The sequence below is a fragment of the Coenobita brevimanus genome, chromosome 62 (assembly GCF_032717465.1).
Source record: "Coenobita brevimanus isolate Jiangsu-jjx chromosome 62, ASM3271746v2, whole genome shotgun sequence".
In the NCBI taxonomy this organism is placed as follows: domain Eukaryota; kingdom Metazoa; phylum Arthropoda; class Malacostraca; order Decapoda; family Coenobitidae; genus Coenobita; species Coenobita brevimanus.
This window is the reverse complement of record NC_137015.1, coordinates 33,996,212-34,022,835: the sequence shown is the minus strand read 5'-3', so window position 1 is coordinate 34,022,835 and position 26,624 is coordinate 33,996,212. Positions and strand designations below refer to the sequence as shown.

Here is a 26,624-nt window from a genome sequence, read left to right as displayed (position 1 = left end):
GGAATCACTGAGTTAGCTAGGGGTGGAGTCAGAAACTATACTCCAGGCAGCGCCCCTAAGGTAGAGACGATCTATGGTCGCTCTGATAGTGCTAAGGTAGAGACGATCTATGGTCGCTCCCATAAAAACCCGGTAGAGACGATCTATGGTCGCTCCCTGAAAGCTCAGATAGAGACGATCAACGGTCGCTCCCTCAGCACTCCGGTAGAGACGATCAATGGTCGCTCCCCTAAAAACAAGGTAGAGACGATCTACGGTCGCTCCCATAAAAATCAGGTAGAGACGATCTATGGTTGCTCCCTGAAAGCTCAGGTAGAGACGATCAACGGTCGCTCCCTCAGCACTCCGGTAGAGACGATCAATGGTTGCTCCCCTAAAAACAAGGTAGAGACGATCTACGGTCGCTCCCATAAAAATCAGGTAGAGACGATCAATGGTCGCTCCCTGAAAGCTCGGGTAGAGACGATCAACGGTCGCTCCCTCAGCACTCCGGTAGAGACGATCAATGGTCGCTCCCCTAAAAACAAGGTAGAGATGATCTATGGTCGCTCCCATAAAAATCAGGTAGAGACGATCAATGGTCGCTCCCTCAAAGCTCAGGTAGAGACGATCAACGGTCGCTCCCTCAGCACTCCGGTAGAGACGATCAATGGTCGCTCCCCTAAAAACAAGGTAGAGACGATCTATGGTCGCTCCCATAAAAATCAGGTAGAGACGATCAATGGTCGCTCCCTGAAAGCTCAGGTAGAGACGATCAACGGTCGCTCCCTCAGCACTCCGGTAGAGACGATCAATGGTCGCTCCCATAAAAATCAGGTAGAGACGATCAATGGTCGCTCCCCTAAAGCTCAGGTACAGACGATCAATGGTCGCTCCCTCAGCACTCCGGTAGAGACGATCGATGGTCGCTCCCAGGGTATAGTGAGGAGAAAGACGTCTCCACGACCGGAGGTTGAACTCCAGGGGCCTCACTCCGGGAATTCTCGGAGACCTCCCTGTTTCCCCTGGCCTCTATTCCCTACGCGTGGCCCTTGAGAAGACCCACCTGTCGGGCCCCCGTGACAGCCGCTGCCGCAGTCCTCCCCTGACGGCGCCCCTGCTCGTGGGAGACCGCAGTCCGTCGCCTCTTCCGGCCCGCCCTAGGACACCCGGGCGAGACCTCACCACGCCCCCGCGACGCCGGGACCTGACCCAGAGGTTCCTAGACCTCTTCGGCCCCAGTCCTAAGGGCCTTACACCGGAGCCCAGTCCGGAAACCCCCGGACGTGAGAGGACGCCCTCGCGAGTCGCCCCGTGCCCTCTCGGCTCACCCCACCCTGACGACGCCCTCAGTCCGACCGGATCACCAATGATGTGTCTGTGTTTCTCTTCATGAGGAAATACGAGTGATCCTGTAATAATCGTGAAGTAGGTTAAGTGTGACTCCTTTTCTCTTAGAATAAGTATGGTGCAGTAATTTCATGTAATCTCCATTGGGGTAAACCAGGACATAATACCCCGTTGAAGGACGAGAATGTGGGTTGAGACCTCAAGTGAAAATACGTGCGAGTGTCATCCCGAAGTTTTCTAAGGATATATCTCTAGAGCCCAAAGAAAGACTAAAATATCATTGGAGTGCTATTGGCTAAGCTCTGAGTAATATAGTGGAATAGTATTCACGAGTGTTCCGACTTTGTTACGCGTTGGGAAGTGAGAGTCTACATAACATATCGGAGAGATGTGTAATGCATAAGTTGTGCCGACAGAAACCTAGTGTCACCAAAACAACGAGGACGGCGAGTAATTACGATATTCCCCTGCTCCGCACGCTATTCCTAAAAACTCTCTCCATTCCTCACTCCCGCTCTTAAAGTCAAAATAAGAACCAGAGTTGTCAAAGAATCTTCGCCAACAGAAAACACCTAAACTCCCTTGCTAATATCGGGCCTCCTTAAATAGTACCATAACTTCCTCCTCGCCGTTTCAAGTCACTCTCCGTGTCTCCCTACTTCCTCCTGGTAGATCACAACCCCCCCCCCCCTCTCCCCTCACGCTCTCCGCGCACACGGGTATTTACTGCACTCCTAGTACTAAGATTTGTTGTATTGTCATTAGTATCTAGAAAGCTAGTATCCTGCAAGATACACAATATTTTAGATAAGGTTTTTGTATTGCTCTATATTGTGATGTAATGTCTACTGAAGTGTCCTGTGTCTGACTGAAGTAATATACATGTATGGTGTTGCCGAAGGTTTTTATGTCCTACCTCTCTTTATTGCACTAGCTCCGGTCTCGAAAGAGGACCCCGCTCCGCGTTGAGTTGAATTGGTACGAGAAGTCGAGCCTAATTCAACCCAGCATTACAGTAGTATTGCACTCACCCTAGCCAGGCTGCAGGAGGCCACTACTATCAGTTCACTGTCGTCTTTGAAAGTGGGAGTATGTCTGATTTGCTCCTGCTAACTTCTGCCACTTTCTAGCCCCATGCAAAGGACCCTGTGACCTTTACCCCCTACTAAACCTCGTGTGGAAAGAGGTAAAGGGCTGACAATTGATAAGAGAGTGACTATGATCTTTTTATTGAGTAAAACAGTGCAAGTGGAATTGTAAATAATGTGTAAATAATGTGTAAACAGCAAGTGAAAGCATTGAATATAAATATAAGTGAACAGTGGAAAATAGTTTTATAAGTTACTTCAAGTGACAGTGCATAACACAGTATAAATAAAATAGAAATGTAAATAATGTAAATAAATTAGAGAACGTAAATAGAAATGTAAATGAGTGGTATTATAAGAATACGAGTATATATACTAAGAGTAATGAAAGTGAAAGTTTCACTCTAGCATGTATAAATACTATGAGTTATGAGAGTGAAGGTGAAAGTGACATTCACTCTCAGTGCTAGTATACAGGACGAGAAAGTGAATGCTACGTATTTTACTGAAAGAAATTGAATCCCTACAGTGACAATAAACTACTATTACTGAAGGAAACTTATGGATAAAGACTGTAGATATATGTAAGTGTTATATAGTAACAGAAATATAAACTGTGAGTGTTTTTACGAATAATAGACAACACTAGCGGCGAACGATCGGAAGTGGGATGGTCATATGCCTTCGTAATTTTCATTGCTTTCACAGTGTTTTTTTTGGGGGAGTATGGATTCCAAACTATTTAAGAATCATAGATTAGTGTTTCTAGTGATAATATCAGACTGTGGTAATCATATTACGAGTTGTCGGGAAGTGTAAAGTGGAAACTTCGTTACCCAACTTCAGAGGTCTCCACAAGTCCTACAGTACTCGATGAAGGCTCAACAAACACCCAAGGAGAAAGCTGAAGGTACAGTATGTGCCATATGTGATTTTAATATTCTAGGACTAATAACTGATTTTTGGCAAATATTTTTAGAGTCTGTCGGAGCGCGAATATGCCTGCGGGAGCCACAAGTCAAAGATAAACAAGCCCGCAGTTTAAGGGTTAATCAAACTTAACAAAATCATCCAAACCTGACAATCCAGTGGGTCAGTTTAATCCAGCAAACCTAACTTAAAGTAACACCCAACCAGCATCCCAAAGTATACCAGTACATTATTTTGTCTTTTTCCACAAAAAATACTGCTGCCACTTTTTTTTTTTTTTTTACTGTTGAATCAGCACTGACAGAAATTCCCCGCAACACACTTCTAACGCATATTTTGTTATAATGCTTCACAACTCGATATTTACATTTTCAGTGAAAATTCACAATACATTCTTATTCCACACCAGGCAGACTGCACCCCCTCCTTCTTAGACATCACCTTCTGTTCGCCAACAGTTGCACTCAACACAACTTGGTGAACACATTGTCTTTCCATCACTATCACTATATAAACAATCTAAACCTGAGCAATCATGTCTCATATACAGAAAAAACAAGGAAGCAGATTAACCCCTTCTATACCATGACATAAATACAACGTCATGATCCATCCGGTTGGCAGGGCCATGACGTTTCCCCGACGTCAAATTATTGTGATGAGTCTGGGAAGTACAAAGCAGCTGGCCCAGGCTTCCAGGTGTTGATACAGAATGCGGGACACCCCTATTAGTCCAGTTTTAGCTCCTCCCCTTTTTGGTCTCATTCAATCACAGGGAACTCTTGGTTAGGGACTCTGTGATGTCTATGATCTATCAGCAAGCCAGCTCAACCGATCAGTTGCCTACTGTGGTCACTGAGGGGAGTGTTGAGCTGTTTTTTTTCGTGTTTTTTTCTGCCGTTTTTTTCTCAACATGGCGGAGGAGCTCAGTGGTAGTTCTGGTAATGAATTTATACCAGGTGATAGTGGATCTGAGAGTGATGACGACCTCTCAAGCAGTGAAATAAGTGACGAAACGAGTGATATTGAGGAACGTGTCGTGGAGGGAGGCTGGTGCTTGGTGTCGGACATATTCAATGATAAGCGGCCGGAAGAAAAACCACGCTTCACTGCACAATTCTCAGGCACAAATCCTGCGCTAGGTCTCTCACCCCTTACAATGCCTGGAGATGCTTTCAAATACTTTCTTGACTGAGAGGTAATTTCCTGTTTCTGTGAGTTTTGTAATTTGTTCTTTTAGTATTGTAGATGATGATGATAATTATTATTATTATTATTATTACTGATGCCAACGGCCATGCCACGTTGAGTACACTGCTTCCCGTCCGATCAGCGAAGTTAAGCAACGTTGGGTCTGGTTAGTACTTGGATGGGTGACTGTCTGGGAACACCAGATGCTGTTGGCATAACGTTCTCCCTACGTGTCAAGTGGGGTTGGTGGAGGATTAGTGCCCCTCCCTGTAAAACAGTTAACTCTAAGCCCTTGACCACCCCGTTTGGGATAGATGGCATCTGGCGATGGATGGATGGATTATTACTGATATATAATTTACTTAATTCAGATCTACTACAAAGTGGTTTTGAATAGTTCCTTGTTACATAAGATAAATGACACTTATTTGGTATAATATTGCACCAGTACACCATGGGAAAAAGCTGGGATACACCACGTCGCGTGCAGTAGGAGGTCCAGTACCGAAGGGGTTAAGCAAAATGCAATGCAAAAACAGAACACTTACTAAACAGGCACATTACAAAGTTCAGTAACATTCATTCATTGCCAGACGCCATGTATCCCAAACGGGGTGGCCAAGGGCTTAGAGTTAATTGTTTTACAGGGAGGGGCACTAATCCTCCACCAACCCCACTTGACACGTAGGGATGCCAACAGCATCTGGTGTTCCCAGGCGGTCACCCATCCAAGTACTAACCAGACCCAACGTTGCTTAACTTCACTGATCGGACAGGAAGCGGTGTACTCAACGTGGTATATACATAAATATATACATAAATATATATATGAGCCTCTGTGGTACAGTGGTAGAGTGTGCATCTCGTACACGGGTGAACCAGGGTTCGCGCTCCGCCAGGGTAATACTCTTTGGGAGTGTTTATCTGGCCACGTACTGCATTGGCGGACACAAGGGGTGCCGTGGTTGAACCAGTGTTGCTTACTATAAAGTATGCTTGCACCAAGTCAGCTTGCGCAGGCCGATTACACTTGGTTCACAGACTACACACACATCCAAAGCCACTCCAACACTACAATTACACTTACAAGCACTTCTCACCCTACATACAATCTCTACCAGACAGCCTAAGCCACTTGGTAGAGATACATTGGCTGTATCGTCCCGACTTCGGTCAGGATAGGCCGGTCCTGCAGTGGATACTCAAACGGCTGATGATGATGATGATATATATAAATATATATATATATATATGCAACAAACTTACCTCTCCCATACAAAGACACCATCAAAAGGCCCCAAGAACTATATATATATATATATATATATATATACTATCTGTCTATTGCCAGACGCCTTAATCCCGTAAGTGGTGACCACAGATTGGCTCAATGTCGCCCTGTCCAACGCCATTTCACTGCCCTGCTCGCAGCTCACACTCCCCTCTCTCATATACCTCTCCCCTCCATCTCATCCTTGGCCTCCCTCTCCCTCTCCCCCCCCTCCACCTCACTCACATACACTCTCCTCGTCAGTCTCTTACTCTCCATCTTCTCCACAAGGCCAAACCACCTCAGTGTGTTTCTCCTAACACTTCCTGTCACATTCACACCACAGTGCTCCTTCACTTGCTCTTTTGTCACTCTGTCTCTCCATGTGACTCCACATGCTCCTCTCAAGTAACTTATTTCCACTGCTTTCACTCTTGCCTTCTGTGCCTCCAACAAGGTCCAAGCTTTACTTCCATACGTTAGAGTTGGTATTACAATACTGTCATGTAGTAACTTTTTCACTTCCACGCTCACTTCCCTGCTTCTTATCACTACTTTCAAGGAACCAGCAACCTTTCTTCCTTGTTGTACCCTTTCAAGCACTTCACCCTCTAAACTTCCATCTTTACACATCACACTACCCAACCAAGTACTTAAACGTACTCACATTTTACATTTCCTTCTCATCCAACCTCACTGTACATTCAGTGACTTTATGTCTCTCGAAGACCATAACTTTACTCTTCCCTACATTCACCTTCAGAATCTGTTTCTTAAACACACTCCCAAACTCATCCACATACATCAGTATATATAAATACATACATACATACAGTATATATAAAAGAAGGAAAAAGGGAAATGTTCCCCGAGCTAGATCTTATTAGATCATACAGCCCTGCTAGGTGACAGGAGGGCACTACCCTCCCAGCATGACAGCTGCTGGGCGTGGCTGGAACTCACGACCCCACTGGTCCCGAGTCAATGCTCTACCACTGAGCCACCCTGCACCCAAGAAAGGGAGGAGGGAAGGCCTCTTTAACAGCACTTAGTCACTCCACAGATACCTCTCTGCTCTATAATATACTTGACAGTTCCACTGAACATCATCAACTACACATATGCATGCTGTAGCATTTCTAGTATTTGAAAACATGGAACAATCATCATTTAAACCAAAGACCCTACACTCCCTTCTTCATACAGACCCATCCACTACTTTGCACACCATCCAGAATAACTGAACAGCTCATTCTCAACAGTCATTCCCCATATCCCCCTTGCTCCTTCACAACATGGATTTTAAGCACCACACCCTACAAACATCTTACTGAAGAATCTCACACAGCAAGCATTGGAAGGCATGAACTACATGACACTTGCACAATGCACATTTCTCACCACAACAGATAGTAATAAAGCATTTGTTATCCCCAGTCACAAACTAATCACCAACATATACAGCACAAATATAGATAGCAACCCAAAATGACAACTAATTTTCTGGTGGTAGACAAGCATATGTTATATTCTGGGGCAAGTCATCACAAACACGAAATTTCCTCACCAAGAGTTCCATGGGGTTTCATTCTCTCACCCACACTCTTCAGCCTATACATGCGTGATACATGTATTCCCATACCCCAGCCGCCCACAAAAATTGCCTCATATGCATATGACATCACTGTAACAACCACACACCACACTGTAAACAACCTGCAAACTGCAACAGGACTACCTCAACACACTGGAGTTTAGGACAACAAGCTGATGATTGCCCTGGCCCAATCCACCATTACACTAATCAGCAGCAGTAAACTTGAACACTGGTACTCCCCGTTATCACACTAAACACTGTATGTGTGCCCCCCCCCCCCACACACACACATACGACACCAGACTCACAGCAGACCATGTACAAGACATGGTAACAGACAGGAATTCTTGGTTGCCAAACACAGGGCTAGAAAGGAGGTAAACAGGAAAAAAGTTGAGTCTCAGAGACTTACTGGATAACCTAAATAGCACTGAAAGGAAGAATATGGTATATAAGGTGGCAAACCATATGAAGAGGGAAAACTGGGATGTCACAGGTAAGCACTGTGTGAAGAATGATGAAGGAAAGGTAGTGGTGGACAGCCTTGGTCTTTGATTGAAGTTGCTACTGTGAGCAAGGCAACAGGCAGGATGCAGGTGGGGAATGTGGCAGGTGTGTCTGGGTTGACAGCTGAAATTCTGAAGGCCTCAGGAAATATAGGTGTAGGTTTAGTTACTGATTTGATAAACATGATTAAATATGAGTGTGTTTCAGATGACTAGCTGAAAGTGTGATTGTAGATGTGAACAAAGGGAAGAGTGATGCCCTGGGAAGGGGAAATTATAGAGACATAAAGCTTTGAAAGTTCTAGAGGGAATGGATAAGGAGTCTGAATACTGATGAAAAACACTTTGGATTTATGCCCGGCAGAGGGACCACTTATGCCATATTTATTATCTGACAGCTTCAGGAAAACTATACTGGTATATATATATAAATATATATGAAATAAAAATGATCTGTACTTTGCTTCTGTTGAATTGAAGAAAGCCTCTGACAGTCCCAAGGGATGTGGTTGGGTGATGAGAAAGCTTGGGATCGAGGAGTGGCTGGTTGGAGTGGTTATGGCTATATATATGTAGGTGCTCAGTTTCCTGTGAATGTTGACATGCATAAAGGGTCAGTCTTGAGTCCCTTATTCTTTGTCATTTTGTCTGATGCTCTCTCGCGTGACTTCAGAAATAGACTCCCATGGGAGATGTTGTATGCTGATGACTTGGTGTTGACTGCAGAGAATGAAAGGGAGGCGGAAGAAAGATTTAGGAAATAGAATGGGGTAGAAAGGTTCAAGAGTAAATGCCAATAAAGCAAAAGTGATGATATCTAACGATGGTGGTGATATTGTCAAAGCAGAGGGAGAGTGGCCATGTGCAGTCTGCCACAAGGGGGCAAGAAATAACTCCATCTTTTCTTTAGTATTTGAAATAAGTGGGTTCATAAGAGATGTAGTGGTATTAGAGGTAACCTGTGAGTTAATGCTAATTTCATGTGTGGTGTGTTAGGGAAAGCATGTAAAAACTGTCAGGCATGCAAGGATTGATCTTGCTGGTCTCTTGTGTGTGTGGATTTTTTTTTTTTTTGTGGGGGTGGGGGTGGGGGGGGGGGACATGTTCTGTGCTGGAGCTGGGGCTGGAGCTGGCTCTGTGACTAGGGTAAGGAGTGGCCGGAGGAAGTTCAGGGAGCTGTTGCCTTTCCCGCCGTGCTATGGGATCTTTGTATGTGGCATGTAAGGAGTGTAATGCTGTATGGTAGAGACCTTGGCAGTAAGGGAGGAGGATATTTACAGGCTCAATTGTACAGAAATGACAATGATTAGATGAATATGTAGTGTGTCCTTGAATGCAAGGGCTGGAGGGACTAGGCTTACGACTGAAGTGTTGAGAGGAAGGATGGGATTGAAGTTGTGATGAGAAGGGGTTGGTTTAGATGAATTAGGCATCTGGGGAGGATGGAGGGTGACAACTGGGTGCAGAAATGAAAAGTGTGAATGTTTGGGGTAGGGTTGTGAAAGGCAGACTGACAAAACCCTGGGATGATGTCATGAGTGTGACCTCAGGGATAAGGAACTGAATAGGGAGGCTGCCAGAGATTGAGCAGCATGAAGAACCACCATTATGTGACCAAGGCAATACATGCAAGCATGTTGGAGCCTTTATGAACGATACAATAAGAATAATACAACTGGATCAGTCTTCCCTCAATTACTGTAGTCCATTAATAGGAAGGTTCTATTGTATGTGTGTGTGTGTGTGTATTCAGTCCATCTGCTTAATACGCAAGAATTTGTGTGGTAGAAGACCTCACTCTCTAGAAATTTCATGTTTTACAAATAACATACCATATGGGAGGAAAATATGGAAGCTGAAAAACCAAGCAGTAAGGGATGCCTTCCATAGCGAGATGAGGAGAGTGGTGGCTGAACAGGGAGCTGTAGACAGAGGTGTTAATGAACAGTACGGAGCCCTCAAGAACAATCTCTTGAGAGTTACTGATGTAACATGCGGTTGGACAAGAGGACCATCAAGACACAAAGTAACTTGGTGGTGGGATGAGGGTGTAGAAGCTGCAGGTAAGGAGAAAAGAAGGCTTTTCTGGGAATGGAAGAAGGGTGATAGCAAGGAGGAATACTTGGCTGCCAAGCGTAGGGCTAGAAGAGAGGTATAGAGATATATAGGTATACCTAAATCATGGGGAAAGAAATAATATGATATTTGAGGTGTCAAATCAGATGAAGAGGGATTATCGGGATATTATACTGTAGGTGAGCAATGTGTGAAGAATGATGAAGGAAGGGTAGTGGTGAACAGTGAGGATATTAAAGATGCATGGAGAGAGCATTATAGCCGGTTATTGAATGAGGAGTTTGACTGGGACAGGGAAGGTTTGGAGCCAGCAGATCCAGTGTTTGGCCCTTGGCCTTTGATTGATGCTGCTACTGTGAGTGAGGCAATAGGCAAGATGAAGGTGGGGAAGGCAGCAGGTGTGTCTGGGTTGACTGCCGAAATGTTGAAGGCCTCAGGAGATATAGGGGTGAGGTTAGTCACTGACCTGATAAATATGATTATTTATGAGTGTGTTGTCCCAAATGACTGGCTGAAGAGTGTAACTGTAAATGTGTATAAAGGGAAGGGTGATGCCCTGGAAAGAGGAAATTATAGAGGTATAAAGCTTTTAGATCAGATAATGAAGGTAACGGAGAGAGTTTTAGAAGGTATGATTCGAGAAAGAGTGAATACTGATGAGATGCAGGTTGAGTTTATGCCAGGTAAGGGGACCACTGATGCCATATTCATTGTTCGACAGCTTCAGGAAAAATATATTGGTAGGAGAAGGGATCTGTAGTTTGTTTTTGTTGATTTGGAAAAGGCCTTTGACAGAGTACCTTGAGAGGTGGTGAAATGGGCAATGAGAAAGCTTGGCTTGGAGAAGCGGCTGGTTAGGGTGGTTATGGCTATGTATGTGGGTGCTCACACCCAGGTAAGAGTGAATGGAGATTTGAGTGAGGAGTTTTCCGTGAATGTTGGTTTGCATCAGGGATCAGTTTCGAGTCCCATGTTGTTTATCATGGTACTTGAAGCCCTCTCACTTGACTTTAGAAACGGACTCCCGTGGGAGATGTTGTATGCTGATGATTTGGTGTTGATTGCAGAGAATGGAAGGGAGGTGGAGGAAAAGTTTAGGAAGTGGAGAGATGGTATGGGGTACAAGGGCTTAAAGATAAATGCAGATAAAACAAAAGTAATGATATCTACGGTTGGTGGCGGTACTGTCATTGACGAGGGAGAGTGGCCATGTGCAGTTTGCCACAAGGGCGTGGGAAGTAACTCCATCTTGTGCGGTGTTTGTGATAAATGGATGCACAAGAGATGTAGTGGTATCAGAGGTAGACTGCGAGATAATGCTGATTTTATGTATACGGCGTGTCAGGGAGAGCAGGTGGAGAATGTCAGGCGTGAAAGGATTAAACTTGCTGGTGAATCTCTTGAGTGTGTGGAAGAGTTTTGTTATTTGGGAGACATGTTGTGTGCTGGAGGTGGGGCTTGAGCTAGCTCTGTGGCTAGGGTGAAAAGTGGTTGGAAGAAGTTCAGGGAGCTCTTGCCTCTCCTGACATTGAGAGGACTCTCCCTAAGTGCTAAGGGGTCTTTGTATGCAGCATGCGTTAGGAGTGTAATGCTGTATGGTAGTGAGACCTGTGCAGTAGAGGAGGAGGATATTTGCCGGCTCAGATGTACAGAAATGACAATGATTAGGTGGATGTGTAGTGCGTCCCTGCGTGCAAGGTCTGGGGGGACTGGGTTTATGATGGAAGAGTTGAGAGGTAGAATGGAACTGGAGTGTATTGGTGTTGTGATGTGGAGAGGTAGATTGAGATGGTTTGGACATGTGGAGAGGATGGGGGATAATAACTGGGTGAGGAAGGTGAGATGCATTAATATTGGGGGTGGGGTTATGAGGGGCAGACCGAGAAAGACATGGGACGAGGTCATCAAGTGACCTCAGGGTTAAGGGACTGAACAGGGAGGCTGCAATGGATCATGCAGCATGGAGAGCCGCCATTAGGTGACCAAGGGTGACGCATGCAAGCATGTTGGAGCCTTTAAAAACGAAAGATGAAACATAACGATGGGGAAAATCCTAACTGTTGTGGCCGCCGCCTCAAAAGTCACCCCTTTGGCCCCTAGTCCGTCATTTTACCTATGTAAGACATTAAATAGATGTACACAGTAAGCATAACCCACACAATAGCCCCTTACCTTAAAATCTATGCAGGAGATGGGGTTCCAAGGCAGGGCAAGGCAGTTACAGTGCCCCGGTCCCATCACCCTCCATATCGCCCAACACCATCACACCACCACCATCACCACCACGCTCCACATGTCATGAACCCCTCAATGCCCAAGGCAGACACAACAGATGCACCATCATCGTCATCCTCAACTGATGCTGAGGGCACTGCATCTTCTTGTAAAGATGGTGATGATCAGAGTCTGATGCCTTTGGTTCACTTCCTCGGCATGCCTGTCTCGGTAATAATGGAGCTGTTTTCTATGGCATCCAAAACCTCTTGAGCCCTCACTTTACAGTTTTTTTCATTGCACTTGATCTTTAAACTTGTCAAAGGCTGCCAGGATTTTGCTTATGTTTTGGATCGGTAGATCTTCACTATCCACGGCCATAGCTCGTGACGGTGATAGAGCTTGCGCTTCACAAGGGTAGGTCACTCTCTGCGGTGTGACACTAGATTTGGCTCACTTTGCTGCCCCAATTTCATGTTTTCAAAACCATCTCATGCACTACTGATTAACCTTTTCACCACCCTGTCGTGCTTTAGGCATTTCATGTCATAGAAACTCACATATCAAGTGAATGGAGTGTGTGTGTGTGCGTAGAGGGAGAGAGAGAAATAGATAGATTTGGTGAACCTCATTTATAATGGCCTCACTGTGAGGAATCAATTCCATTATAATGAAAAGTCCATTACAACCACAGTCTGTGCTTGTGTTAAAAAATATTGAAGCCTTGCTGTTATGGGACAGAGTTTCTGCTGATGCATTCATATGTTTTTATTTTTTCCTGACCCCACAGATGGAATGTTTACGATGTACTATGAGAAAACATAAATAACAAAAAAGTAAAAAAAAAAAATCTGTAGAATGGTCACTAACATGCTCAATAATGATTACAGGTCAAGGGTACAAGTCATGCTGGGCAAGACATGTGTGCATTAGTCTGATTTTGAGGGAAGGCTGTTGTAAACTAAAGGCAATCTGATACCAAATAACATATCTTAATATGTTAGACATTTTTTTAACTGCTAAGTGTCTGTACATATGGGGTCTGTCATCTAGTGTCCACCACATTGAAAGTTCATTGTATATGTATTCAACATATACTGAACATCTCTTACAAGTGGTTCATTACCATGATAGTTACTGTTTACTGCAAGGCCAGGATCCACAGCAGAATAATGAAATGCTAGGAGGATGGAATGTTGTTGTTGTTGCCTTTAGCTCATATAGGCATGACAGTTAATGTGTGTACCATATTTTAATGCTTACTGTTTTTCCAGTTGCAGTTCACAAGATGACCATACCGTGTCAAGAGACATTTATGACTGTAATGAATTCTCCTGGACAGACAGCAGAAATATCCACAGCTACCCTATACTAATTCATGTCTCCCAAACTCGTTCCACTGCAACTGGTGGGCCAAGTTTTGGTTATCGCAGTCCAACGGAAAAGAGAGTGATTATCAGAGAGAAAATGCTAGCATTTCATTTTTGCAGAAGTGCAGCCCATGTCATTGTACTTCTGATGTAACAGGTATGAGACATCACTATACAGTACTGTAATTATTACAGGTTAGTGGTTAATGGGAAAAAAAAAAAAAAAAAAAAAAAAAAAAAGTACAATGGATGAAGCCAAGACCAAACCAGGAAAACTTCATGAGTGCCACGAGTGCAGGAAATACTTCAAGCACCTCACCAGCTACAAGCAGCATCTTCTTGTCCACAAGGGGATCAAACCTTATGAGTGTGACAAATGTGGTAAGAGGTTTACAGAGAAGAAGGGTGCAAATCAACATGCACTTCTTCACAGTTCCATAAAGAACTACCAGTGTGAGGTATGTGAGAAAAGGTTCAGCCAGCGAGGATATTTAGCAATACACAGACGAACTCACACTGGCGTCAGAAACTACCAGTGTCCTGATTGTGGCAAAACGTTTGTTACCAAGGGAAATCTCAACCAGCACATACTCATTCATAAAGGAGTTAAAAACTATGAATGTGAGTTATGCCAAAAGAAGTTTTCACAAAAGAGCAATCTCAAAGTACATAAAAAACTTCACATGGGTATAAAAAATTTTGAGTGTTCAGACTGTGGTCGGAAGTTTTCCCAGAAGTGCCAACTTTCTCAACATGAACTAACCCATGTAGGAGCACCCAAGAAGATACAGTGTGAGGAATGTGGAAAATTATTTCAAAGAAAAGAACACGTCCGGCGACACATAATATCACAACACAGTCAATCTTAGCAGACTGTATGGCTTGTGGGGGCACTCACCATCCAATCACTCAATGTAGTGATGCTCTCGAGTGTCTGCCCTTTCCTCTCCTCCATCCTTCTTCACTTCCATCCTCTTCTGTCTTTCTCTCCATCATTCTTTCCTTGTTCTTCTGCCTACGGGTTACTACACTCCCTCTTCTGTCTTTCCTTCATTCTTTCCTCTTCTTTCTGCCGGGGTGACTCTACACTGAATGACAAGCCAAATGGTTTCTGTACACCACGAAACCATTTACTACGCTGGGTGGTAACCATATAACCAAATTTTGGCGCTTGGTGGTTTTGTGGGTAATTACGGCACTCCAATCAGATTGAGCCAAAGAAAGTTTATATCCAGGGGGTGGTTGGGATTTACTGCTCACATAATGCCACTCAGGGATGAGTGGCATTATGTGAGGACCAACTTGCCTAGACCCGGGCTTCTATAGAAGCTCCTTATGGGGCAACGTAGGATTGGATGATGGATAGATAGTTATGAATAAGTGTCGTAGTCTGAAACAGTATACAGTAACTGGCGTAGTTTCTAGTCTGTCATCACAGGACTGTGTACAACTAAATCATCATGTTAACTCCCTTTTTCCACAAATTGAATGCATCTGGCTGGCTCCAGAAACAGGAAAGCACAAAAGAGCTATGAACTGACAACTCCATGATACACTCATGCACACAAAAACCTGGGAGCTTTCTTGATTCCACACCACATGCATACGCCTTCCACACTGTGCACTTCAGTTTGTGTGTCACTGCAGTTCTGGTGGGACAGAACTATTCTGTAGATTACAGGATTTAAATGGGGTATAACTCACATTACATACATCTCCATACATACTTCACATGTTCATTTCTGTACTTTAATGATTTTTTTCCAGCCTCAGCTGCCACACCTCGCTTACTCACATATTTATACCATACCATGTACAATATTAAACCATATTTTGGCATTCAATTTAAACTCAGACTTCCTCACATATACCTTCACCATAGTCATTATTATCTCATTATGTCATTCCTTTAACCATTCATTTATACCCTCTGATTAGTAGATTTTCTTACTCCACATCATTTATGAATCAATATTTGTCCACTCCTAAATATGCAAGGAACATACAGTGGGGCACCAACTTTCGCTACAGCAGGATTCGCGGAATCCACTTTCGCGGCATGCACCAAATATTCCCTAACTTCCACTTTCGCTTGAAAAAAATCGATTTTTGCGCACAAATTTTGGGTTTGGGACAATATATTGAACTTTGAATTTCCTGCACCGCCCGCCCGCAACCCACCGCCATCTTGAATGACGTCATGTCAACACTCTGTCCACCCATTCCCGCCATTGTGTACGAGCGTGCTAGCTCCATTGTGTTGGATTCTCACGGTTCAATGGCCTCTACTATACCTGGTAGTGTGGGGGGAGAGCCTGGTGGTGTGGGGGGAGGGCCAGGAGGCAGTGGTGGTGATAAAAAGTGGCCAGGACATTCAAAGTCGGGAGGAAAGGCCAAGGCAGAGAGAGAGAGTGGTAGCGAGGCAGCAAGAGGTGGCGCCAATACATCTGGCGTGGCTAAATAAGCCCGCCACACGCCTCGGATACTTACCCCCAACATCCATTAAACACCTCAACCTGGTCTCTGTGGTATGTTTCTCCTCATATAATGTGTACTGTACAGTTTTTATTGTTTGTATCTCACAATGCAATGTACAATAGTGATCTGATGTACTGTATTGCAAGTGAAAATGAAAATCTGATGTTACTTTAGGATAACCGGGTACCAATTAGCCTTTTTGCCATAAAGACAATGCCCCAACTTTCGCTAATTCCACTTTCGCTCATTATTTTTGGACCCAGTTAGGCGCGAAAATTGGTGCCCCACTGTACTTTATACAGTAGACCCTCGCTCAAATGGACCCCAGTATAGTGGATATTAGATTTAACAGACACCATGAATACCACCAAACTTTCATCAACTATACTGAACATGTATTTCCTACCTTTTTTACTCCAACCTGGTCTGAAATGGCTGTCCCCATGATGATTACCGAGATGTAATAATACTACTGTATAGTAATACAGTAAACCCCCAGGTTTAGCGACATCTTTGTTCGCGGTTTCACAGTTACAAGTGGCCCGCAGATATTCCCAAACATTGGGTTTAGCTTGAAAACCCCTCTGTTATTTCCACTTTAAGTCTGCTGTTCACTGATTGCAAGGCCTGTCAGTATCTGAATCTACATAATGTACTTTAAAAAATAAGCTACAGTACTATTTTTTAATGTATACTCACTGAAGTAGGATGCCTCCTACTGAGTAAAAATAAAGAAAACGAGATGACAGAGGGATCTTGTTTAGCTTCACCCCCCCCCCCACCTTGTGCTGAAAAGATATTGTGTGTGCTATTTATCTGTGACAATAGACGTGTTGCCGGTTCTGGGTAAACATGGCCAATACACTCTGCCATGTACATGAAGCTTACGGTATATCGTTTCATTTTTAATTTATCATTTGCACTGATGAAGATGTGATAACTTTAATTCTTTGCGGCTGGAGGGAAGCAGCCGCCATGTTGGCGATGACATCAGTATTCATCCTGCAGACGACGCTCCAATCCATCACAATACTTTACTGGTAACAGAAATACTGTAATAGTTGTACCTACATGGCCACTGTAGATCCCAACTACCCCCTTCAGGTATGTTGTGAAGGAATACTTTTCATGGTGAAAATGGGTGGTACCTGTTAGGTAAGTAAATTGTGGCAAAATCGACGAAGTAGCTTACAGGTACACCATTCCCAAATGATGCTTTTACCTCACAAGGTGGAAAGTGTTTAATGCATGGCGTACATTATCAGTCATATGAGTTTATAATGGTATTATGCTCATGAATCTTTAATATTTGATCTCTTCATTATTAGTATTCTGAAAGAACCGTTTCAGTGAGTGACAGATTGCAAAGTACCTTCAGGAGAGTGCGAATACCGAATCGACGGACATATACCAAATCAACACCGAATTGGCACTTTTAGTTGGTAAGTGTTATAGATTTTATCATATTATAGATTCATACTCACCTAATTATCTGAAATCCAGTCAAATTGTTGTATTTAATTTTACTTAAAACAAAAAGATCCAGATTCACAGTGAAAACGTGCAAAAATTAGGTTCTCCGGTGTTGCTGTTTGCTGATGATACAGTATTGTTGAGTGAAGATGAATGGGAGTTGCAGGGTTTGGTGAATGAATTTGGGACAGTGTGTAGGAGGAGGAAGCTGAAAGTTAATGTAAACAAAAGTAAAGTTATGGTGTTTGAAAGGAATGAAGTCACAGAGTGTGCAGTGAGGTTGGATGGTGAGGATATGGAGAATGTGAGTGCATTCAAGTACTTGGGTAGTGTGATGAGTAAGGATGGAACTTTGGGGGATGAAGTAAATGAAAGGGTACAGCAGGGAAGGAAGGTTGTTGGTACACTGAAAGCAGTGATGAGAAATAGGGAGGTGAGTATGAAAGTTAAGAAGTCACTGCATGATGGTATTGTGATCCCTACCCTGACGTATGGAAGCGAGGCATGGACCTTGCAAGAAGGGAACAAGTCAAGAGTGAGAGCAGTGGAAATGAGTTACTTGAGAGGAGCATGTGGAGTGATGTGGAGGGACACGTTGACAAATGAAGAAGTGAAGGAACGTTGTGGGGTAGATGTGGATGTGGTTGAAAACATTAGGAGAAATACAATGAGGTGGTTTGGACATGTGGAGAGGATGGAGAATGAAAGACTGACTAAGAGGGTGTATGTAGGTAAGGTGGAGGGAGGGAGAGGGAGGGGTAGACCGAGGATGAGGTGGAGGGATGGAGTTGAGAGGTATATGAGGGAGGGGGGGGTGAGTTGGGGGGAGGGGAGTCAAATGGTGGACAGATGACTTGGAGGCATTTTGTCTGCGGCCACCCTTTGCGGGATTAGGGCGTCGGGCTATAGATAGATAGATAGATAGTTTCTCCTTTAGCTCAACAGCTTGCCTTGGCAGACTTCTGCTTTGTATTAATATTAATTTTAACATACAAAGGCATTTAACCCCTTAAACGCGGCTCTGTACAGTCGATCCCCCCCGAGTGGCGGGGTTGTATCGCGGTCTGAGTACCTGTAGGAAAATATTCGCCAAAAAACAGAGATTAACCCTAGAACATTATACTTGGTATGGCAGATAGTACTTACATTCAGCTTTCTCCAGAGACAGGTGTTGAGCCTTCGTGGACTACCCAAGGACTTGTGGAGACTTGCAAAGTTGGGTAACCAAATCTTCACTTTCACACCTCCAGCAACCCGGTTTCCCCTCTACCACAGCCTCATTCTGTCACAGTAAACTTTATACTACAACGTAAAGGTAGTTAGGAATCCGTATTTGTACAATAAGCACTGAAAATAAGGCTAAAATCAACGGAGCGTACGGCCGACATGCACTGTGGTGACGGTCTTCCCGTCACTCAACAAACATTTCCATTTTCACAGCTAAAAACATGTATACTACATTATTTTCAATCATATTACTTCCCAAAAGATCACCACGGCGCGCTTTTTATTCTGCCTTACGTCCGACACTTTATTCTCGTTTCTGTCGGCCGCTTGCACTGGCTGGGAAGACCTAGAACTCGCCATAATCTCACTTTGAAAGCCTGCAGTAAACTGACGCTAAACAGGGGCAAACCGTGAGAAAAAAAGCTAGTGTTACAACTGGGGAAACAAGCTTTTCCTAGTAGCATAAACTGCTTGTGAGAGGAGATCGCAGATTTACAGTTCTGAGCGCTCAGAGCGCTGCCATGTATCACAGCCAGGCTGGCCGGGCCGTGGTGGGGGGGGGGGGACGGGGGGAAAACGCAATATTTGGCAACAACTGAGGTCAGTAGTACAAAGGTAAAGTATGCTAGTTGTAGCTAGAGGGTGGTGGTACTGATAGACAATACCAGCTGGAGCCTGCTTGCCCGCGGTTATTCAAAATTTACTCAAATCGCAAATGTGACGATCTACCGTTCTGTCCTTTGGGCCGACCGTCGCAAATGCGACGATCCGCGTTTAAGGGGTTTGCACTTTAAATCAGTATTTGTGCAAAGTATAAGTCTGTCAAGGCATGTTGGCGATTTAAAGAAGAAATACCTGCTAATTTAGCACGTTTTTACTTAATCCTAATACTTTATTAACAGTTAAATTAAGCATAGTTTTTTTACCGAATTTCAGATAATTAGGTGTGTATGAACCTATATGGAGAAGAATATAATATTTTCACAACAGTAACAACTGCATTCCAGCACTGCGAACTTCTGATGAGCAGCCTGCCACACTGCTTTAGTTTTTTGTTATCGGATGGTACACAGGAATAATTTCCCTAGTGTACGTTTGTCTGTGCTCTTACACACTGGAACGAAACATTAGCAATTCTTCCTCTTGTCATCAGGCATTCTTAGGGGTCAGAAATAAGCACAATGTATGCAGGCTAATCATAAACAAAGTATGTAAACTAGGCTGATCCAGTGTGAGTAGTGACGTCACGACCAATCAGAGGCCGTTTCATAGTCATGTGATTTTTCAGCTACTTTATCTACTATTTTTTCATGCTGCTGCCCATTTTTTTTTTTTCCCCCCTGAAATAATGGTTGACATAATTATTTTCTGCATATTATTTACCCATGCAAATATCATACTTCAAAAAAAAATTTTGACCGGAAACTTGTCTACAGTATAATAAATAGTTAGCATAATAAACTGTACAGCAGAAGCCCGATATAACGAATTCAACATGACGGAAGCCAGAAAAAGCAGGAGCATTTTTTTCCCAGTATTTATTTGCTCTACTAGTGGGAAAATTTCCGTTAGCACTAGTATAATCATGTTAAGGAAATTCCAATAATAAACCAAACCATCCCTTGGATATAAACATGCACCGGCTCAATCCGATTGGAGTGCCTTAATTACTAAACTACCAGACGCCATAATCTGGTTATATGGTTACCACCCAGCACTATCTGGTGTACAGGAAAGCATTTGGCTTGTCCCTCAATGTAGAGTCACCCATATGCAGAGGGAAGAGGAGTGAAGGAAAGACAAACAGAAGAGGGAGTGTAAAGTCACCTGTGGGCAGAAGGATGAGGAAAGAATGAAGGAAAGACAGACAGAAAAGGAATGAAGGAAGGAAGGAAAGTGCAGACACCCAAAGCAGCACTACGTTGAGCGAGTGGATGGTGAGTGCTCCCACCTACTGCAATATACACACACACACATATACTCAATAAAACCTCGATAGTAATCTCTCTACTATCCGATGTAACAGAGCCAAAGGCATGTCCAGAAAGTGGTCCCATCCGGAAAGTGGGCCCCTGGTTCCTGGACTGGTACTTAAGGACCCTAACTTTGAAAGCCACCTAAATAACTCTCTACCGGACAGGCATAGCACCTATTTAAACCTATTTAAGACCTTATTCACACCAATAATGGACATAAAGCTTGAAATAAATGAAAAGGAACCAAAGAATGAGGAATTAGAAGTGATTGTACGTCAGCCAGGTTACTTACAGCACATTTGTGGCCGCCTTTTCTAAGGTTTTGGCAGTGGTGAAAATGCTCATGAAGCACATACAGTAATCCAGTGTTGTGCTGCACTTTCTTTGCACCGTAAGTTATAATTGTTTAACACTGTACATTGTTCTTAACTGCATCATGCCAGTTTCAAACGCCAATTGCACTCCACAGTTAATCCTTTGCACTCTGAATTCTAATTTCTTAACACTGCACAACACTGTAAATTCCTGTGTGGTCTAGTGGCGAGGTATTGCAGTTTATTCACAAAAAAATGAGCAAGTGTGGCTTCCATTGCGATAAGCATCTACTTGCGATCGAAGTTAGGCAGTAACTGTTGGTTGGAGTGTTGGTGATGGGGAAACAGAGTTGCCAGATCACAATGGCCACATTACCAAACTCTTCAATTTTCATTACCAAATTCGTAAAGCTAACATTTATTCTTTACTAATTATATATACAAGTGGAAATACTTGTAATCACCCTTCTTATAATTAACAGCACATTTATTTTCACGCTATGTTGGCAAGCAGATTAATCAGAAAGAGCAAACAATCCACCATCTCCATCCTGTGTATCCTCATACATGTGAAAAATCTGTTTGGTACAGTGGGGCACCAATTTTCGCGCCTAATTGGGTCCAAAAATAATGCGCGAAAGTGGAATTAGCGAAAGTTGGGGCATTGTCTTTATGGCAAAAAGGCTAATTGGTTCCCGGTTATCCTAAAGTAACATCAGATTTTCATTTTCACTTGCAATACAGTACATCAAATCACTATTGTACATTGCATTGTGAGATACAAACAATAAAAACTGTACAGTACACATTATATGAGGAGAAACATACCACAGAGACCAGGTTGAGGTGTTTTCATTTCATTATTATACTGCCGTTTCTTCACTCCAACACGATACTCTCTTTTAGCCTTGGCCTTTCCTCCCAACTTTGAATGTCCCGGCCACTTTTTATCACCACCACTGCCTCCCGGCCCTCCCCCCACACCACCAGGCCCTTTCCCCACACTACCAGGTATAGTAGAGGCCATTGAACCGTGAGAATCCAACACAATGGAGCTAGCACGCTCGTACACAATAGCGGGAATGGGTGGACAGAGTGTTGACATGATGTCATTCAAGATCGCGGTGGGTTGCGGGCGGCGGTGCAGGAAATTCAAAGTTCAAAATAGTCCCAAACCCAAAATTTGTGCGCGAAAATCGATTTTTTTCAAGCGAAAGTGGAAGTTAGGGAAAATTTGGTGCATGCTGCGAAAGTGGATTCCACGAATCCTGCTGTAGCGAAAGTTGGTGCACTACTGTAATGCATTATTCTGATTCTTTACCAAACGAATTTTTCATTACCAAATTGGCCCACATTTGGTAATGAAAAATACCAAATGGCAACCCTGACAGGTGAGGGGGGAGGAAGGAAGGGGTGAAGAGTCCGTGTAACAGCTCTTCGGTGCCGCGCTTCAATTTCAAATTACGGGTGGGAAAAAATTTGGATTCCGTTTTGTTTTTTTTCTTTTTTTGGCCATTTTTGGGTTCTGAAAGTCCAGGCCCACAATGTCCAGGAAGTAGGTTGTCCGGAAAGTACGGGGATTACTGTATATAACTGAAATCAGTAAACCAGAATTCGTTTTTATCAGAATCGAGGAGCTACTGGACTAAACTCTTATATATCAGAAAAAGTCCAATAAAGCCAGAAGCAGTCCAGACTGCCTAACCACTTCAGCTATGTTCACCACAAGGTATATAAATAAAAGACATGTTTATCAGTGTACAGTACAGTATTATTACATATATTAAACCATCTGATTACTGTAGTGAATGTATAATACAGTACAGTACTGCAATGGTAGTGAAAACAGTTTAAAAGCCGTTGGTGCGATCCGGACTAATGTCTCATATATCAGAAGAAGTGTGAGTTAGCAGGGGGAAGTCTGGATGTTGCTTTTATCAGAATTTCACTTTTTTTTTTTTAATGGCTTGGGCCCCAACTGGTCCATTATAGTGAGGTTTAACTGTGTGTGTGTATATATATATGCCTATCTACAATATACATATCTATATATATATAATTTAAGGGGAGGGGACGCCAGTAGGGACCGATTTTCAACTGACAAAGGCATTTTGCAAGATGCCCCCCAAAATAGCTCCAAGTATCACTCGTTCTCTGTAATAATTTGGCAGCCGTACGACAACTCTTTCCCCATCAAAAAATTTATTTTGTAATTCCAATTTTGAGGTCACTTCCCTGCAGAAATCTCCATTTTCAATGTAATGTATAATATGACCACTTTTTTACCAATTTTTTCTTCAAAAATTATGTCAAATGTCTGGCAATAGGAATGGGAATGTGTGGAGGGTGGCAGCAAGGTGGGAAAGGCCAGAGATGCTATGACACTGGGAGGGGTGAGATGTGCCAGCCTTGGTCTCAACCTGTTTGCAGTCTGTGCTAATCTTTGCCATTTCTTATCATTTTTGCCCACTTTTTGAAGATGCGGCGACCATACAAGAAACTAGTGCAACGTTGGAAAGCAGCAGAGAAGAATTTGATGCCATTTTGGGGGGAGCAAAACGCGTTGGAAGTAGCAATTCTTTCTCCACCATCGCCACCTCACCTGACGACCCCCAACCTTCTACGTCTTTTTCTCCAGCTTTGTCTTCTCCAACACCCTCTACCTCTTCATAACCATCCCTAATCCTAACTCATAAAATAAAAAAAGTACCTAATTCGTTTCTAATTGTACAGACATTGCAAGTCAACAGAAAACGAGTGATACCTCGGAACTAAACTTACTGTCCTTTGGAGTGATATAGCTCCATTAGTTTTGAACATAAGACAAAAAGAAAAATACCTACAAAAAGAGGAATGAAAGGGGAACATTTTGTGCGTATATTATTGTCAAAGACTGACAAACATGACTAACAATTTTTTCAACAAGGCAAAAACGGGGGTAAAAACTAGGATAAATACATAGGCATTTTGGGAACTTTTTTTGTTCAGCAATGGTGAAGAATATTAAAAAAAAACTGTCAGGGCAAATTATTAATGTGGGTTTTATTAGTAAAACTACCAAATATAATTGAGATCAGATGAACACACATTCCCTGGTTTCCCATTTCTCGTGTCTTGTTTTTTAATATGTTTCATGGATATATATTTTTTTCTGTAAAAACCAGGCACATTTACTCAAACTTTGGGAAGTTATTGTTCATATAAAGTAATAAAACATATAAAAAAAATCAAATACAATAAAAACAAATGTACAGTGCTCATCAGAAGTATCGAGCGCCTATGGCTGGGCGCGCAATACTTATGGCCAAAAAAGAATCGCCTGTTTTTGGTGGTAAAAACTGAGCCACAAGTTTGCGGCGCTAGCATGACATCACGGCACCCTGAGGCCTTCCTACGTGCTGGTTGATTCTCACCTCAGTTGCCTAAGGGCTGCCTGAGAGAGAGGAACTCTGCTGCGTCTCCCTCTCTTTTTGCGCCATTTTTTACTTAGTGTCCCACAGTGTTTTGGCTTTCGCCACTTTGTTATGGCACCTACCCCTGAACTATTGAGTGAAATCATATCCCAGATCATTGCTCTAAAGGAGGCAGACCACCAAACGAAGGAAATTAGTGAATTGGTTGGCGTGGCTCGATCGACAGTGCGTAGGTGGTGCGCGCGGTTTAGAGTGGAAAACAATGGTGACGTTCCCACAAAGAAACCCGATCTGGTAGGCCTAGGAAAACTTCCCCGAGGTCTGTTAATGTTTTAAAACGTGCAGTGGAGTCTAATCCTCGTGTGAGTGCAAGGAAAATAAAGGAGAGCAACCCGGAAGTGTTTGGTGAGGTTTCTGTGCGCACAGTGTCTCGAAGGGTCCATGAACTTGGTTACATAAGTCACAGGCCTGTGAGAAAGTCTCTTCTCTCTAGCAACCAGCAACTTCGTAGGCTTGCCTTTGCTAACAAATACCTTAATTGGGGTGAGGAGCAATGGTTGTCAGTGTTGTGGTCTGATGAGGCAACATTTAGTGTAACCTGTAACAGAGGAGCACGTGTGTACCGGCGCAAAGGTAGTGACCCACTTGACCCACGGTATGTTGAAAGCACTGCTAAACATCCTGATTCACTCATGGTATGGGGTTGTTTTTCTGGTAAGGGTTTGGGGAAGCTTGTTGTGCTTCCCAAAAACTGCCGAGTGAATCAGGATGTTTATCTGGAGCTTCTGTGTGATCATTTACCTGAGTCATTCGAGCTAACAGGTGCACGAGTGTTTCAACAGGACGGTGCACCTGCTCATATGGCCAAATCGGTCACCAATTGGCTTCGTGACTGTGAGGTATCATTCAAGAAAGACTGGCCAGGAAATAGCCCAGACCTCAATCCGATTGAAAACCTCTGGTACATCGTAAAGAAGAATCTCCAAGGGAAGGACGTGAGCTCTCTGCTTAAGCTGGAAGCCGCCATTCGTGACTCCTGGGACAATATACCCCTCCAGCACCTCAGGAGTTTCGCCCTTTCACTTCCAAGACGTCTCAGGTCCGTGAAGAAGCGTAAAGGATACCCTACAAAGCACTAAAGGTAAATAAAATGCATTATTTATATGTTTTTTCAATGTTGAAAGATTTGTTTCGTAGGAGGGACGCAGGGCGCTCGATACGTCTGAGGAGCACTGTACCCTCATGAGTAACAACCGTCTGCTCCCCTTAAAAGAATAAAGGTTTAATGGAGACTAACTGTAACCCCTTTGGTAAGATTTCTCTCTCCAAACTTAAATACAACTGTCCAATAACAGGCTGACACTTAACTGAAAGGGGCAAACAGAAACCTTACAGAATTATACATTTGTCTTACACCACTATTTTGGTTGCTGCTGTTTAACCACGGTGTGTCTAACCGAACAGACCCATCAACCGCAGATAAGCAACTGCCTCTGCAGGGTCATGCTATAGGTACAGCGCAATACATAAACAATGTAGTAATCTGGCACCATCTTGTGGTACACAACATCTCACCAGGGTTGAATTAGGACCTTTCTCTGAGTGAGGTGCAGGGAGACATGGGGAGATTTTGCCTCCTGCTGGATGCCACAGCTATTCCATCCAGGGTGCACATTGCCACAGTTGTAGGCTCCCTGTTGGCACCCCCTATCCCCACCCCCCCAAAAAAAAGTATTAGAGGATAATTTACCTTTTGAATATCGCGGCGGGATCAATTATCAAGTAAGATTGAACAGTGCGTCTAAGCGCATGAAAATACAGCAGAAGAATACCACTTGAATCCAATTATGTATTTCTTATTACATTACTGCTAATTCCAGACAATTTATTCAACTTAGGAAGGTATTTTTATACATGAAGGGTTAAAGGAAGCCTTCACTAACTCCATCAGTATGAATTTTTGCTTAAACTCAATAAAATCTTCTAACAGGCAAGAATAATGAAAAATAAGTCGCACAATAATAAATTTATGCTACAGTATATAATACTCTTAAAAATGGTAAAGACCACTTTCATACAGAACATTCAAACTGAAGGGGTTAGAAATAGCATTAATAAACCCCTTCAATACAAAATGCCTCTCGTAAGTTGAATACTATCATCTGTTTGCAG

The 26,624-nt window shown here is 43.3% G+C and overlaps 1 protein-coding gene, 1 long non-coding RNA gene, 1 other non-coding gene and 1 pseudogene across 3 annotated transcripts in view; 2 read left to right on the top strand and 2 right to left on the bottom strand.

The window, feature by feature from the left end:
* Window positions 1–14,439, top strand: part of LOC145404122 (uncharacterized) — a 67,335-nt gene extending 52,896 nt beyond the window's left edge. Inside the window, exon 3 of the long non-coding RNA XR_013898111.1 lies at window positions 13,476–14,439. This is a non-coding gene — a long non-coding RNA (uncharacterized LOC145404122). The remainder of the gene's footprint in view (window positions 1–13,475) is intronic.
* LOC145404118 (tRNA pseudouridine(38/39) synthase) overlaps window positions 1–26,624 on the bottom strand; it is a 126,572-nt gene that overhangs the window by 27,143 nt on the left and 72,805 nt on the right. The window lies entirely within an intron of this gene.
* Window positions 4,635–4,753, top strand: LOC145404211 (5S ribosomal RNA). The gene has a single exon (XR_013898143.1). It is a non-coding gene; the product is annotated as a 5S ribosomal RNA (ribosomal RNA).
* On the bottom strand, window positions 5,230–5,348 carry LOC145404175 (5S ribosomal RNA; annotated as a pseudogene).